Source organism: Mustela lutreola, chromosome 5, assembly GCF_030435805.1.
Source record: "Mustela lutreola isolate mMusLut2 chromosome 5, mMusLut2.pri, whole genome shotgun sequence".
Taxonomy (NCBI): domain Eukaryota; kingdom Metazoa; phylum Chordata; class Mammalia; order Carnivora; family Mustelidae; genus Mustela; species Mustela lutreola.
In genome coordinates, this window is record NC_081294.1 from 114608712 (window position 1) to 114624290 (window position 15579).

Sequence of the window (15579 nt, forward strand, 5' to 3'; positions counted from 1 at the left end):
TACTATAGCGGAAGTATTTAAGGATAATGCATACAGAGGAAATCCTAAGACTGATATTGTTTCACACTGGTGGGGGAGTGAGAAACACTAAGAGAGAGTGAATGCCCCCATCCCATTCTCCAAATAGAACACAGTAAAGTGGCGATGTCCGGTGGCCTCAGAAAATATATATATATTTTTAAATTTTTTATTTTTTATAAATATATATTTTTACCCCCAGGGGTACAGGTCTGTGAATCGCCAGGTTAACACACTTCACAGCACTCACCAAAGCATATACCCTCCCCAATGTCCATAGCCCCATCCCCCTTATCCCATGCCCCTCCCCCCAGCAACCCTCAGTTTGTTTTGTGAGATTAAGAGTCACTTATGGGGGGCACCTGGGTGGCTCAGTGGGTTAAGCCGCTGCCTTTGGCTCAGGTCATGATCTCAGGGTCCTGGGATCAAGTCCCGCATCAGGCTCTCTGCTCAGCAGGGAGCCTGCTTCCTCCTCTCTCTCTCTCTGCCTGCCTGTCTACTTGTGATTTCTCTCTGTCAAATAAATAAATAAAATCTTTGAAAAAGAAAAAAAAAGTCACTTATGGTTTGTCTCCCTCCCAATCCCATCTTGTTTCATTGATTCTTCTCCTACCCACTTAAGCCCCCATGTTGCATCACCACTTCCTCATATCAGGGAGATGGGAGATCATATTACAGTTGTCTTTCTCTGCTTGACTTATTTTGCTAAGCATGATACGCTCTAGTTCCATCCATGTTGTCGCAAATGGCAAGATTTCGTTTCTTTTGATGGATGCATAGTATTCCATTGTGTATATATACCACATCTTCTTGATCCATTCATCTGTTGATGGACATCTAGGTTCTTTCCATACTTTGGCTATTGTGGACATTGCTGCTATAAACATTCCAGTGCACGTGCCCCTTCGGATCACTATGTTTGTATCTTTAGGGTAAATACACAGTAGTGCAATTGCTGGGTCATAGGGCAGTTCTATTTTCAACATTTTGAGGAACCTCCATACTGTTTTCCAGAGTGGTTGCACCAGCTTGCATTCCCACCAACAGTGTAGGAGGGTTCCCCTTTCTCCGCATCCTCGCCAGCATCTGTCATTTCCTGACTTGTTGATTTTAGCCATTCTGACTGCTGTGAGGTGATATCTCATTGTGGTTTTGATTTGTATTTCCCTGATGCCGAGTGATATGGAGCACTTTTTCATGTGTCTGTTGGCCATCTGGATGTCTTCTTTGCAGAAATGTCTGTTCATGTCCTCTGCCCATTTCTTGATTGGATTATTTGTTCTTTGGGTGTTGAGCTTGCTAAGTTCTTTATAGATTCTGGACACTAGTCCTTTATCTGATATGTCGTTTGCAAATATCTTCTCCCATTATGTCAGTTGTCTTTTGATTTTGTTAACTGTTTCTTTTGCTGTGCAAAAGCTTTTGATCTTGATGAAATCCCAATAGTTCATTTTTGCCCTTGCTTCCCTTGCCTTTGGCGATGTTCCTAGGAAGATGTTGCTGCGGCTGAGGTTGAAGAGGTTGCTGCCTGTGTTCTCCTCAAGGATTTTGATGGATTCCTTTCTCACATTGAGGTCCTTTATCCATTTTGAGTCTATTTTTGTGTGTGGTGTAAGGAAATGGTCCAATTTCATTTTTCTGCACGTGGCTGTCCAATTTTCCCAACACCATTTATTAAAGAGGCTGTCTTTTTTCCATTGGACATTCTTTCCTGCTTTGTCAAAGATTAGTTGACCATAGAGTTGAGGGTCTATTTCTGGCCTCTCTATTCTGTTCCATTGATCTATGTGTCAGAGAATATTTTTTAATTAACTCTATTTTGACCAGAACACTGAAGCAAAATGTCAAGGGAAGACAACTAAGAAAGAAAGACAATATCTGGGATTGAGCCTGTATTTCATTCTTGCCCTTCAATTGTAGTTTTGCTTTTTAGCAGCTGGCCAAGCATGGATGCATTACTTCAACTCACAGAGCTTCTATTTTCTTGTTAGAAAAATGGGGGTAGTGAAACTTAACTCTCAAGGCAGTAGGATTAAAGAAGTTAACAAGAATACTGTGCCTAACAAATGGAAGGTACTGCAGCTAAGGGTCATTCCATTTTCCTTTTCTCTTTTGTAAGTGTGGCATCAAGGGGAGGCATCATGGTGCAAAGATAATTTTTCTCCATGCTGTGGAAAACTGATGAGGCAAAATGTTATTAATTAATTAATTTATCGTTAATAAATTGTCAATCCACTTTTTCATTTATGCATCCACCCATCCAACCATCAGTATTTTTTTCATTCTTTCCCAGACATTCACCAATATATATCCACTATGGTAAAACATCGTCATAGACATTCGGGAAAATCCAAAAAAATCCTGCTCTCAGGATCTGTGTCTTCTAGTGGAGGAGATAGGCAAATGCACGTCATGGGAATTATAAGTTGGAGCATCATAAATGGCATAGATATTTTAAAATTAAGTACTGTGGTTGTGCAGGAGGATAGAGCAGGGAATGTGAAGAGTGTAAGAGAATCAGCAGCATCGTGTTGGGACTTGAATAGTAGTGCCTTCAGGATTTCTGTATAAGAGGAATTACAAAAAGGTTTTTTGAGTATAACTGACAAACAATGTTATATTAGTTTCAGGTGCATAACATAGTGATCCAACTTCTCTGTATCTTATGCTTTGCTCCTGACAAGTGTAACTACCACCTCTCCCAATATATTGCTATTACAATATCATTGCATATTCCCTGTGTTTTGTCTTTTACTCCCATGACTTATTAATTCCAAACTGGAAGCCTGTATCTCCCACTTCCCTGTACCCAGTCTGCCTATGTCCCCATAGTCCTGCCCTCTGGCAACCATCAGCTTGTTCTTTGTATTTATAAAGTCTGATTATGCCTTGTTGGTTTAGTCATTTGTTTTTTAGATTCCACAAGTGAATGGAATCGTATGGTATTTGTCTTTATTGGTCTGACTTATTTTACTTACCTTCTAGGTCCATCCTTGTTATCAGAAACAGTCCTTTAGGTCCATCTGTTGTCACATATGGCAAAGGTTATCCTTTTCATGGCTGAATAATACTCCTATCTGTGTGCACACAGGTGTGCATACATCTTCTTTATTTATTCATCTATCAACGGACCCTTGGGTTGCTTCCATGCCTTGGCTATTGTAAACAATGATGCAGTAAATAAAAGGGTGCAGGCATGCCTGGTTGGTTAAGCATGGACCCTTAGTTTCCACCCATGTCATGATCTCACGGTCCTGGGATCGAGCCCTTCTTTGGGCTCCACGCTCAGCAGAGTCTGCTTGTTCCTCTCCCTTCTCCTATGCCCCTCCCCCTGCTCTTATGTGGGCATGCTCTCTCTCAAATAAATAAAATCTTAAAAATAATAATAAAAGGGTGCATTTATCTTTACAAATTAGTGTCTTTATTTTCTTTGGGTAGATACCCAGGAGGGGAATTAATGGATCATACGGTGATTCTATTTTTAGTTTTTTGAGGAATCTCCATACTGTTTTCCACAGTGGCTGTACCAGTTTATATTCTCACCAACAGAGCATGAAGGTTCCTTTTTTTCCACATTCTCACCAACACTTATTTCTTGTCTTTTTGATTTTAGCCATTCTGACAGGTATAAGGTGAAATCTCACTGTGGTTTGGAATTGTGCTTTCCTAATGATTAGTAATGTTGAACATCTTTTCATGTGTCTATTGGTCATTTGTATGTGTTCTTTGAAAAAATGTTCATGTCCTCTGCCCATTTTTTAATCAGACTGTTTGTTATTTTGGTGTTGAATTGTAGACATTCTCTTTGGAGCATCAGTCTGATTGGCAGAAGCACTGGTATTTCTTTTGAAGCCATGTTTGCATAGCAGGAACACCAAATTTTCTTAAGCTGTATATTACAAAAAATGAAGAGAACTCAATTTTTAAAGATGCTTTTATTCACATTTTTTCTTACAAAAATAAAATCTAATAAAGCATTTTTTCTTTCTCCTTAGTTGCTGAAAATTAGTAACAATTATTATTTTTGGTTAGGTTACTTAAGGGATTGTGTTATTAGTCAGCTTGGGCTGCCGTAACAAAACACCGTAGACTGGGTGACTTAAGCAGCAGAAATGTACTCCTCACAGTTCTGGAGGCCTCGAGTCCAACACCAGGTTGCTAGTATGGTTGAATGCTGGTGAGAGCTCTTGTCCTGACTGGCAGACGAATGACTTCTCAAAATGTCCTTTCATAGCAGAGAAAGAGTTCTGATGTCTCTTCTTCTTCTTATATAACCAGTTCTCTTGGATTAGGGCTCCAGACATATGACCTCATTTAACCTTAAGTACCTTCTTAAAGGCCCCATCTCCAGATATACTTGTACTGAGGATTTGTACTATAAATTTGGGGGTGGGAGGAGGAACATAATTCAGTCCATAGCAGGAGCTGACAGAATCTCACCTTTTGGTGCTCTATCTTCCTTGGAAACATGAGTATGATAACATTTGAGAACAGCTTGGAGAGGTAATGGGAGCAGCACAATCTGTTTTACCAAGTCATATCTCAGAGTTGCTGTAATTAAAAAGCTCAAATGTACAATTCCAGTATGATTTGCGTATTTGTCAAAAGCAGTACCTATTTGAAATAGTAGTAAGTGACTCTATTCCTCCTTTTTAGGTAAACCTATAAAGATTCTTATAAAGATAAAAATAGAAATTTTGTGATTTTCCAATCGCTGGTTTTATAGAAAACCAACACAAGATTTTACAGATTAAGAAATAATTTTACAGCTTTTTTGGACTTTTTTTCTTGCAAGTCTTAGAGATTTTTGAGCCCATACAATTTAATTATGATTAATGGTATGTTTCTCAAAAACCAATATGCATGACTGATAGCAATAAAAATAATCACTTTTAATTGACGAAGGAGGGTGGGAACAATCTGAACTTTTAGAAATCAAAAGTTAATTTCAAGGAGGTGCTACCTTTCCAAATAAGCCATCTATTTGGTAACACTGTGGGTAATAAAATATGAAAAGGGGTTCCAGTTCTTTAACTCATGTGTCATGACTCAAATTCTGCTTTGTAATTCACATTGGGTTCTCACTCTCCTTCTTTTGTACTGAATACAGCTATGCTGTGTTATAAAAAGATAATTTGGACAGGATAACTTTTGGTTTAGACTGTTTGTTCTTGTGGCCCCTCGGTCAGAACCAACGCTTGGGAGATGTTGGCCTTTGGGAAATCACATGGTATGTCTTCTTTCCTCTAGTCTGGCATCTTCATGCAACTGAAAGGATGTTCCACTGAACAGTGACGACTCTGGAGAGAGAAAAGAAATCACAGATGGCCAAATGCAGCTTGAGAGGTATGTGCAGAAGGAGAGGCAAGGTCAAGAAGGTACTTTGTGAGAATGAGGAAAAAGGTGTAACTTCCCTTGGGTGGACAGCCAACCCCATGCCAGAGTATGTGGTTTGGCAAACAGAGCACAGGCTGCATTTAGTTCCCATTTCCTCTTTTAGGTGGGCAACTGCCTACAGTGGTCTTGGGCAGAGCCAACTTAAGGCCTAATTTGAGGGATCAGCTTTTAACAGTGCCTGCTCTTACACTTTGCGCATAGTAAATAGTTACGAATGAATAGTATAATCATTATATTTGAACAGTGCCCAGTCCTTTGCAGAAGACCATATCTCAGAATGAGTTACAGGTCCAGCTTCTAAAGGTTTTCTCTTAGTCTGGCAGAAAAACGTTTATGAGTAGCATGGGAAATTTGTAAAATTCTCTTCAAAAAGATGAGTGATAATTCCAGAAAAAAGGAAAAGGAATCAGTGTTATTTAGTCCATATTCTGATCTGTCCAGGTAAATTTGGATTGAGGATTATTTACATTTTGTATGAAATAAAATGATATTTTCCCTTGTAGAAGTCAGTTAACTAGCCTGTGTGCAAATTAGAGGCTGTGGTGACTAGTTTAGGCCCTTTTGCTCTTAGAGAATTCTTTAATAATTACAGGGGGAGTTTCAGTGTGTGCTTAAAGGAAGACGCAATGGTTATCTTCTCAGGTCCCAGACCGGCTACGTCATATTCAGAATCCCCAGTGCAAAATGACAGTGTAGGGCTCAGCATGGTAGGAAAGACAATCTCCCCTTTGTACAAATGAATGGGTGACCCCCAAAGGCACACGGTCTCTGTGGTGGTACATACTTTGTACCTGGGGCTGACGCAGGCAAGAAGCCCCCTCCCAATCCCTGCCAAACAGCCCAGGGCCCTGCAGCAAAGGGAAGGTTGGACACCTGCTGTCCCACACTGAGATGCTGTGGGCAAGGATGGCCTCTCTGTACTCATGCCAGAATCCCAGCCTAGGGGAATCATAAGAGAAACAGGTTTGGACCTTGACCTTAAAGAATCTCATTTCAGCAGGTCTGGAAAGGCGGAAAAGGTAGTACAGACAGAGGCTGCTGCTTGAGGGAGAAGTGCAGTGTCAAAACCTAGGTTTAAGGAATGCTGGTCAGTGGAGGGCTCTGCTGGTTGGGAAGCAGATAGTGCTAGAGATAGGTTAAGAGTGACATTCCTTCATTCGGTAATCATTTATTACGTGCTTCCTATGTCTCAGGCCCCGTGCTAAATGTTGCTGTGTTGAACAAAATCAGGTTCTTTACTCTCATAGGGTTTATAGCTAATGAAAAAGTGAGGGTCAGATTGAGGAGGTTCTTGAATGTCATTTGCATTCAGAGTTTGTAGACCTGAAAATGTTTCAAGTCAGACATATTTATATTTTGTCTCTTGCAATGTCTCCTATTGCCACCTCTAAGTTTAAATTATATGTTTTTAAAAAAAAAAAAATCACTTCTTTTTCTACACGGTGTTTGTTACATTCATCCTTATCTCTCTAATACTAAGGAAAAATGTATTTTTAATTTTTAAAAAGTTTTTCATTTACTGATTTCCACTCTTTATTGTGAATAATAGTGGAGATAGGAATGCATTACCAAGGAAGTCTTTGACAGAAGTCACTTATAGTTTGGTTGATTGGAATTCAAAGCACATGACCCACTGTTCAACTTTGCTGGCCACCATCAGGAACATATTTAGCCCATATATACCTGTAATAAATACTACAGAATATAACTACCACATGGGAGACTTTTTCTCTGGGAAAATTCACTCAAGAAATTCTGAGATAATAACATATGTGACTGACTAGGGCTAAGTCTTTCCTGGTATAATGAAAGAAGGGACTTCTTTTTGGTCACTTTCCACAACAGTGGAAAGGCCAGCCCTCTAAAGTGAAGAGTAGGATCTAAGATTAACTCTGAGGTGCGGATGTGGGAGGAGTGAAGAATGGAGTAGGGGAATATAGAAAATAGTAGAGGATTGGGGAGAACAGGCTTGTGGGGTGGGTGTGGGGACAGAAGTAGGAGACTGTGGACAGCCAGAAAACAGTGGGTACCTGGAGCATGAGCGAAGTAAGAACCAAGAAATTGGGTAGAGAAGAGGAAATTAGGAGGAAAAGGGCCAGCTTGGTCTTATTTTCCATTCCTGCAGTACTGGCATTCTGCCCAACTACTGAAGGCCCTCTTGGAACCATAATACTTGAATAACAGGGGCATAACAGAATGTAGGATCAGTTGGCTGAAGGTCAAAGGGCAAACCCCAGTTCTCACATTGACCAATTGAGTGGCCTTTGTAAATTACTTCACTTCTCGAGCTCTGGCTCCCTATCTAACAAGTGGGTGACACTAATGGCCCCAGACTTACATGGTTATTTTAAGGAATAAATGAAGCTATGTGTGTGAAAGTAGAATGTAAGCTCCACGCAGGTAGAGGGTTGGTCTTGTTCACTGCTGGATTCCCAGTCCTTAAAACGGTTCCTAGCACTTGTCAAGGGCTAAACAAACAAAAAGATCAGTGAATAAATAGGAAGAGATTTGTAAGTGGGATGGCATTTTAAAATGGCTAATCCATGGGTTGTCTGCAGCTAATTAAGCTGCTCTAATGGTTACAAGAAGTGAAGATTATAAAAGAGTGAGGTTGTCTAAATTCAAGTCCCGATGCTGGCACTCACCATTTTTGTAACCATGGGCAAATTTTGGCCTCAGTTTCTTCTTCCGTGAAATTTGGGTAATTATAGTACTCATGGGATTACGGTGAAGATAAGATGAGATGCAAAGCAATTTATGCCTGGCACATAGTAAATGCTCAGAAAATGTTAGGCGTAATGATGATGAAGACAACTTTGCTACTGAGGGCAGTTCTCAGCACTATAGGAAGGTTTCAAGTTACCCAGGGACAAAATCATCCTTTGCTCTTGCAAAGCTGGAGCAAGAATCGATGCTCTTTGTGAATCTTCTCTAGCCATCTTAGAAGGGTGTGTGTGGCCCCAAGTCTGGCAGGGACAGAGCTGAGCAGAGCTGTTCACAGCAAATCTGTGATGATGATCTTCTCATCTGTCTTCTAAGCTGTGGGCGGCTCCTTCTTTGGGAAGCAAGTTATAATCAGAACTTGGAACAAGCTACCTTCCAAACAATGCTCTCATTGCCTTTTCTGCCATTTAATTAATGCCAGTCTAATTTTATAGAAAGTATATAAATATGACTTATGCATATTTGTACCTATATTTTTCTGTAAGCTTTTCCATGAGGTACATAGCCATTTAAATCATATCCTTCTGATAAATATCTCTGGCCTGAATACTTAACATTATTTTTTATAACCACATTTAGGGAACTTAGCAAGTAGAGGGATAGATGTTGCTTAAGCCAGCCTTCAAGTTATCATTGACTAGAACCAAAAGGTGAATCTCTTATTTCTTCCAGATTATATTTTGCTGTGAGGATTTAGGTAAATTTCAGCTGATGGCACTCAAAATCCCTTTTGCTCATGCTTTTCTTCCAGTTTTTGTCAATCTGACACAAGAAACAGCAGTCTATGGGCTGCCACTTGAAGGTTATGAGGATAATGATCCATGCATTCTGTTTTTAACGTTCTTTTTAGTGCACATGAATTTAATTCAGGCCATGATTTAAAGATATTCAAATCCTGAAAGAGTTGCGCCATAACTCCTGCAGGTTTAGCTAGGATCAGTTGTGTGTAGTGGAGTGACTTTGCTGAGCTTTTCTATGACTGAATTTGCACTATGTCTATAAGCATGTGCATCAGGAGCTGATTTTATTAGAACTTTGAAGAACTAGTAGAAAAGCTCCTTCTTTTTTACCAAACATGGATTTAAAAAAATTACACAGAAATCAGCATTGTCAAGTCACATGAAGTGCAATTATAAGCAGAAGGCTTGAAACCTGTTTTTGCTTAAAGCGTTTATTTGATTTAGCAAAAACAACAGCAACAAATTGTATTCCAAAGCACTTTCGATCCCTTGCAACAGTATTATTACCAAGAGCAGGGTCTATACAGCATCCTTCCTTTTTTGTTTGGGTCAATTTTCCTTAGGTTTTTTGCAAAGCATCCAAATCAGTGTTTACAATTCTGGAGACAAAGGATTATTCAGACTCTAGTTAGTGCCCAGTACTTGGAAATTGGTATTATTAGACAATTATTATTACACTGTTCTTACATATTTATTTTCTTGAAATCTTCTGTGGAAGTAACAGAATCCCAGAGATTAAAATGCAAAAATACATCATTAAAATATTTAACACAAACATTAGCTTTCTGTCTTCCTCCTGAAATTTTTGGATTTATTTAATCTTGTCCCTATATTCTCCTTTTCCCACAATAATACCTTTAACATTTGAGACCTTAGGTAGTCAGTGCCTACAATCAATATTCGATAGGAAAATAAATGGTAATAACAGGGCGGTAAGTTGAGGACTATGTCTTTGGCTCAAAGTTTACCATAAGAATAGTTGTTGGATGGCTATAATTATATTAGATTTTTTTTCTGATTTAGTTCTGTCCTATAAGATCTAGTGCTGCATTGATTCTTTCCTCCTCCTTTTGCTAAATTATCACCCCGGAAACAGGTGACTTCCAACATCCCCCAAATCCTTTGTTCAACTAACAAAAATCATATTGAGGGCCTACATGATGGAGGACACGTGACAGTTACAACACTGTCATTTTGCTTTTGTGTTTTCAACAACCCTTTCAGGAAGTCAAGGCAAGTAGAGGCGTCTCTGTTTTAAATGATGACTTTGAAATGTGGACAGGTTAAGTGTCTTATTCATGGTTACCTAGGCAGTGACATGGCAGCTAGAGGGATTCAGGTCTCCTGATCCACATGTACAAGATTCTCTTTATTACCCTGCAACAAAATGTTAATTGTCCGATCAGACAAACTTTAAGTAGGGGGTTGGCCAATTTTGTGATGAGATGGCTGGAGGTTGCAAAGGATACTTGTTCCCTTAAGTTTATTATGGAAGTGCTGGACAGCTAGCTCCCTGGACACTCTCTTGAATTAGTCTTAAGTTGTAATGGTGATTTCAGGCATGCTAGAATATAGCATCAGAGACCTGGGGAGGTCCAGGTAGTGGACTGGAATAGCTGCAGCTATTAAATATCTAGGTCATCTTTTATAGAGGGTTGTAATATATACTCTAGCTTCTGATTTCAGTGCTGCCAGGAAGGAAAAAAAAATCCATCTTGCTAAAATGTAGTCAGACAGCAGTTTGTCTTTCCAAAACATTATTAGGTATTATTACAGAATGTGAACACCTTTCATTCCTGACAAACAGGAAATGTATGCTGCACTACTGGTATGTCAATCAGAGTGATAGCATCAATTTTATGGTTTTTAATTCATCCCCACCTCCTGCCGAGCCTTTTGCTCATCCCAAATTATGAATCTTAAAAGGTACGTGATTAAGAAGAAAAAAAATATGTCTCTGCCTGTGTGAACTCCCTTGTGAAGAGCTTAGAGGGAGATATTGAAGAGATTTGTAAAGCATGCCCTGACCACTCAGTGATTTGGGCAAGTGACTTCCATTTCCTGCAGCTGGGAGTGCCCCCTCATGCTTTTGCTCTAGTATTTTGCTAGCAACTGAAGCGAATATTTTTTATATGCATTGACACCTTTACATTTGTTAAGGAGCAGAAAGAAAATAAATAATGTATTAAATGCTGTATTTGCCAGTTCCTGATACTTCAGTTACATTTTCAATTTAAGTTCTCAGAGTCTTATTTCTTTAGTTGTGCTCTTTTGTTGCTTTTGATATATATGAAATAATAAATACAAAGCCAATTTTGGAGCCTACCTTTGAATGCATCAGAGTAATCTTTCTCACAATTTTTTCTTGCCACCCCTTAATTCTTTTCTTCAGTATGTAATGAAAATGAAGAGCACTGCCAGTGTCAGTAGGAAGTGAGGCTGTTTATAAATAAATAAATAATGTGTGCTTGTGTAGGGTGTGTGTGTGGATTTTGAGACACAAACACACACAAATAACACACACACAAATAACACACACAAATACACAGAGTCTACTTCTTCTCAATAGGGAGTTTGGGAGCCTGGGGTGTCTGAATCTGTCCTCCATGCTCCTCTCGTGTTTCTGGTGAGGAGCCATTTTTCTTGTTTTTCCTATGCAGCTCCACCTGGACGCTGTTTGCTGCCACCAACTCTGCAAATATCACACACTTATTTCAGATTTAGGAATGTGATCTGAGAGTTGCTGCTTGGAAGGTGAGGCAATAATTACCAATTGGTCAAGGTCAACTTTCCCTTTTTCTGGGGACTACAAAGTGAATGTTCTGTCATTGACAGAGAATTCTCTATCTGCTTGGAGCCCATGATAACATATTTGGTGGGACTTCAATAAAGACTTTCAATGTAGGGGGGCCTGTGTGTTTAAATTACTGTTGGTCATCTCAGTTTTACTTCGCTTTAACATTTTTAGTGCTTCAATGTGTCAGTGAGAGTGCATGGAGCCTTGAAGTAACCCATGTGGCATTTGTTTGTGAAGAATTTTTATTCTGCTTCTACCGCAGTTTCTCTATGATTCAGAATTGAAGTATGCTGATTCTCTTACATGCAAGAAAGCAAATGCAGAACATGAGCAACAGCTCTTCCTTCCCTGCTTGGGCATTAGCAGAAAACACTGGGTTTTGAGAATGATGGTTAAAGCCATGTGCAAATGTGGCTCCTGAAAAGGGCCTGCATTATAGGGAGGCAGTGCCCTGCACAAAAGCCGCTCTTCACCTTTGGGAAGAAAGAAGGTTTCAAGGAGCCTGTCAAAAGAGCTTTCTGTGAAGGCATAGCAACACCTGTCTTTCCTTGTGTCTATGTGGTGTTAGCATTTCCAAAGTGAATTTCTGAACGCTCTTTCACTTGCTTCCTCTGTTACTGTGTCACCATGTTAACAGAGGCAAGGGCACTGAAGGGTACAGAAATGAAGCAGCTTACTTTAAGGTCATGGAGATGGTATGTGGCAGAGCTGGATTTTGAACTCGTGTTTTTGGACTCCAAATCCAGTGCCCTTTTCTCTACCCAACAGTTGCTTATGATTAGAACCATTTATTTGGCACTTATTTCTATTTAAATTCTCAATTAGATTAGGAATTCCTTAAGAACACTGACATGTTTATAACAGGGATTTGCACAGGGTATACATACACTAACTGAGTACATACTTTAGATTGATTCATGAGTTGACCAGTTTTCCTCATTCTCTCTTTCTGTGGTATGGCATTTAATCATAGCACAAATGTTTACAGGCATTAGTGGGACTTCTGTTGGGTATTGGAAGCACAAGATGATTGTTTTGGACTGAATGGTTATATCTCCCCCAATTCATATGTTGGAGCCCTAACCCCCTGTGTGGCTCTATTTGGAAATCAGGCCTCTAAGGAAGTAGGATTAATTAAGTAAGATTAATTGACATCATAAGTGTGGACCCCTGATCTGATAGGATTAGTGTTTTCATTTAAAAAAAAAAAAAAAAAAAAGAAAGAAAAGAAAAGATACCAGAGAACAGGTTTTCCCTCTCATTTTGTCCTCTCTCTCTCTCTCCCCCTGCCATCTCGCAGCCACTGAGGGAAGGCCAAGTGAGGATAGATCAAGAAGGCAGCTATCTATAAGCCAGGAAGAGAATCTCACCAAAACCCAAATCGTCTGGCACCTTGAACATGGACTTCCAGCCTCCAGAATTGTGAGAAGATAAGTTTCTGTCATTTAAGCACTCAGTCCATGGTACTTTGTTATGGCAGCCCACAGAGACTAACACAGCAATTAAAACCAAATCTTATTCAAGCAGGTCCTCATCCTGTAGGGGGGAGAGGGAACAGCCACGGAGATCTAGCTGAATTGGATATACATGCTCATGTGCTTTGTCCCTTTGGAAGTGAAAGTCAAGGTTATCATCACAGTGGGCCCAAAGAGCCCTCAAAGTCAAAATGGCGAAGTCAAAATGGCTCAAAACATTTTGTACTCTTTAGAATCGCATACAGCAGTATTTGAGTCTGCACGATTAGGGTTGAAAGGGAAAATGATGGCAAAAGTTTTCAAAGAGAAGGTGAGAGTCTGTGTCTTGAAGAATGAATAGTAGTTTTCTAGAAAATGAGGTGAAAGAAAGTATGTGTTCCTCAGAGAGAACAGAGGTGTAAGTGAACACAGTGGAATCCTGGATTCTGGAGACTAACTAATTCCTTGTGGCTGGAGCTTACACACTAAATGGAGGAGTTATAGAAGGTGAGGCTGGAAATATAAGAGAGAGCCAGTTCTTTAAAAATCTTCATTGGTTAAGCTTGAAATCAGACTTCAGTCAGTGACATGGAGGACATAAAAGAATTTTAACCTGTGTGGTTATAGAATTAGATCTGCAGGTTAGAAATGTACTTTCGATGCACTGTGGAGATTGTACTGGAACCCAATCCTGCAGTTAAGGCTTCGGATGGGATTTAAGGTAGTGACGCTGAACCATGAATTCTCTTGGATACAGAAAAGCAGTCATGAAGCTGCCTTTGATTATTACCTCCTTAGCTGAAGGACAGAGTTCAAATTTTCAATCACTTCAGAATTCCAGTAATACTTCCTCCTTTTTATTATGGCACTGGAATAACATTTCTAGAAAAGAAATGACTTACTGTTCTTGTGGATACCACACATCAGGAATGACACCCATACTCTGGTCCTCATCAAAACCAAAGTGGCTGCAAAATGAGCAAGCCGGTGGTCTGGTGAGAAATTCAGCATTCTCTTTTTCTTCTTTTGAGTACTCCTTGGTTTCATTTTTATGAAGTACCACACTTTGCTGTGCTTTTCGCTGAATCTGCTTACATGTTCTTAATCCAGTGTTTCAGAGGGCAGTAAAAAGAAGACGTAAACATGTTCAATGAGTAATTACTAATCAAGCCCTAAGGCCAACAGGAGTCATAAAATGTACAACGTCACCTTAGCCTGGCCGGGATGCTGTAGGCTGGAGCTAGTCAAATACAGGAGGAAGTTCATGTTTTTGTGGTGTGGAGTGGACTTTTTCTGTGTGCCTACTGGGTTTTAAAACAATTGTAAAATTACTACTCTTAGACTCTCCTGAGACTAACTGCCAAGAGAGAAAGGTGGACAACTTTGTCTTGTGATTAACACACCTTCCCCACTCAGTATTGTGCTCATTCTTTCCTCTTCAAACGAAACGTCGGCCTAGTGGAGCGGCACTGTTCCCTCTTTTATGTGTCACGTGGAATCCTTGAAACTGACTTTACCTGTTAGCGCTAACAACAGTGATGATTGGTTATTGTGACGCCTGCAGATGCCTTTCTTCCTGGGCAGTTGTTATCAATCTGGGAATCTTGTCACCCCAGTCCCCCCATAATGTTTCCTTATGACTGCATTCTTAGTAGCTGTAAGTAACTCTTTTACTCAACAGGGAACAAGGGCCAGATGGCATGCAGACATGTGCTTGAGACTGGGTGAGTCTCATTTGTTCTCTATTTCTCGTTACTTACTGTCACTCCTTAGCTAACCACACATAAGGAACCCACCCTGTGGGCTGCTTTTTGTCATATATATCTGAGACACAATTACAGTAATGGGCTTTTCATTAACATTATTGTTATTATGGGTTTATTTTTGTTGTTTTTCAATCTGGCTCTTTTTTTTTTTTTTTTAAAGGTGAGATATAAATAAATCCAACAATGTAAACAGGTCAGCCAGAACACAGATGTGTAAATACAATGAATGTTGTCCCCTTCTAATGAATAGCCTTGAACTTCTTCCAACAACAGTGTTACAGCTCAAAAATAATTTTATTTGGGAAATTCTCGTTTGAAATGTCTTTAGAGACTTTGCCTATCAATCATAGCAAATCATCATTCTCTGAGGGTGGGTTAGATCTTAAAAAAAAAACCTCCTTGAACAAATAATTATTAGGTGCTTACTAAGTGGCAGGCAGTATACTAGGAGCAAGGAGCAAGACAGACATGGTTTCTGCCTTCGAAGACATTTAAGATCAAATCTGAGTTGAATGTCTGAGCCCTGGATAATACCTTTACTGATAAGAACAAGATGTGACTGTACAGTGACAATCTTAACTGCCTCAAATGACAATTTTAAAGACGCAATTTAAAACATTTTGAGTAATGGCAGCATCTCTGGAATAACTCTCAAACATACTAACTAGAAGACAAACACCGAG

The 15579-nt window shown here is 39.6% G+C and overlaps 1 long non-coding RNA gene across 1 annotated transcript in view; it reads left to right on the forward strand.

Annotated features, from left to right (window-relative positions):
• Positions 1-15089, forward strand: part of LOC131832445 (uncharacterized) — a 332687-nt gene extending 317598 nt beyond the window's left edge. Inside the window, exons 4-5 of the long non-coding RNA XR_009354050.1 lie at positions 5269-5364; positions 12977-15089. This is a non-coding gene — a long non-coding RNA (uncharacterized LOC131832445). The remainder of the gene's footprint in view (positions 1-5268; positions 5365-12976) is intronic.
• Positions 15090-15579: the final 490 nt, after the last annotated feature.